General features: G+C 39.4%; 1 non-coding gene across 1 annotated transcript; it reads right to left on the bottom strand.

The window, feature by feature from the left end:
• Nucleotides 1-1,295: 1,295 nt before the first annotated feature.
• Nucleotides 1,296-1,366, bottom strand: LOC112825335 (small nucleolar RNA SNORD93). The gene has a single exon (XR_003208653.1). It is a non-coding gene; the product is annotated as a small nucleolar RNA SNORD93 (small nucleolar RNA).
• Between the last annotated feature and the right edge of the window lie 470 nt (nt 1,367-1,836).

Raw genomic sequence — 1,836 nt, 5'->3', positions numbered from 1 at the left:
GAGGAATTCTTAATCTCAGGAAACAAACTGAGGGTCACTGGAGTGGTTGGGGGTGGGAGGGATGGGATGGCTGGGTGATAGACATTGGGGAGGGTATGTGCTACGGTGAGCGCTGTGAATTGTGCAAGACTGTTGAATCACAGATCTGTACTTCTGAAACAAATAACGCAACATATTTTAAGAAAAAAGGAAAAGAAGAAGATAACAGGAGAGGAAGAAAAGGGGAGTATGTCAGAGGGGGAGACGAACCATGAGAGATGATGGACTCTGAAAAACAAACTGAGGGTTCTAGAGGGTAGGGGGGTGGGGGGATGGGTTAGCCTGGTGATGGGTATTGAGGAGGGCACGTTTTGCATGGTGCACTGGGTGTTATGAACAAACAATGAATCATGGAACACTGCATCAAAAACTAATGATGTAATATATGGTGATTAACATAACAATAAAAAAATTAAATGCAAAAAAAAAAAAATTCAGAACTAACCAAAATATAAAAAAAAAAAAAAAAAAAAAAATTCACCCCTGATACTACCACGAAAGGGACAAAGAAAGCAAGAGCTTCTATTCTATATTTATGAACTACCACATGTTCAAATATATTTTACCTTCTTGAAAAGCTTCTTTCAAGCACAATTCTTTCAAGCACCAGGCCTGTAAAAGAAGTATCACAGCAGGTAGTTAGAGCAGCAAGTACTAAATAAGATGTGCTATTAAGAAAATAAACAGTGGTGGGGTGCCTGGGTGGCTCAGATGGTTAAGCGTCTGCCTTCGGCTCAGGTCATGATCCCAAGGTCCTGGGATCGAGCCCCGCATCGGGCTCCTGGCTCAGCAGAGAGCCTGCTTCTCCCTCTCCCTCTGCCTCTCTCCCTGCTCATGCTCTCTCTGTATCTCAAATGAATAAATAAAAAGAAGAAGAAGAAGAAGAAATAAACAGTGGTTTCTAGACCACGTTTACGAAAACTTTAAATAAAATTCCCCAACATACTATACATTGTCAACTCAGGGCTCACAACTCAGACTTAGTAATGTTCTGATATAAAAGTGAATGTTTAACTCAAACCCTATTTTACTAAAGCTTCTCGACCTCAACCTTCTGGAAGACTCAAATGCAAAATGGCCACCATTGGAAAAGATACTTTGAAAGATTAAATGTCAATTACTTAAAAGTCCACTTAAAAAATAACCTTTTCTTGGCATAATAAAGTATTATATACTAGAGGTTTTCCCCCTTTCTAATTAAAACATACTTTCTAAAGGGAGGAGGGATGTGATCATGAAACCAATTCCTATTTCGTTGGCCTCAGGTAAATCCTTTAACCCATCAGAGAAGCGTAGCTAATCAGATTAGGGTTCTCATCCTTGGCCAAGAATTCCATTCAGCTATTTAGTAACTCAAGCCAAATTCTCTCCATTTGGGCCATACCTGAAGTTCGACAGCATCTTGAACTGGACTGAGCCTGAGAGAAAAGTGAGAACAACAACGTTAGGAATATCATGTCACTCTTTATGGTTTGGGGCTTTGTTTTTTGTTTTGTAGAGTGTCTATTATTGTAGTTATCTACTAGCTACCTTTGATGAATAAAAAGCTACCTTTGAATAGAATTCCTGTAAAAAGGCTACATTCTTCAAGATTTCCTCACACTTGGGAACCAACCTGGTCACTTTCAGCCAGGAGTAAAACGAACAGTGAATTAAATTCCTATCCTCTGGGATTGCATTGAATATAATGTCAGCAGCAGCTTGATCTCTTGGTTACATTAGCCTGGAATAGTATCAATTTCAGAAAAAAAGTAAACGTTACTGGCAACAGTTTGTACCTAGGAAACACTGAAACAG

This window comes from Callorhinus ursinus, unplaced genomic scaffold (assembly GCF_003265705.2).
Source record: "Callorhinus ursinus isolate GAN/ISIS: 27379988/994484 unplaced genomic scaffold, GSC_fseal_2.0 scaffold12, whole genome shotgun sequence".
NCBI classification, from domain to species: Eukaryota; Metazoa; Chordata; class Mammalia; order Carnivora; family Otariidae; genus Callorhinus; species Callorhinus ursinus.
The sequence above is the reverse complement of the archived record's forward strand: the minus strand, read 5'-3'. Positions and strand labels throughout refer to the sequence as shown.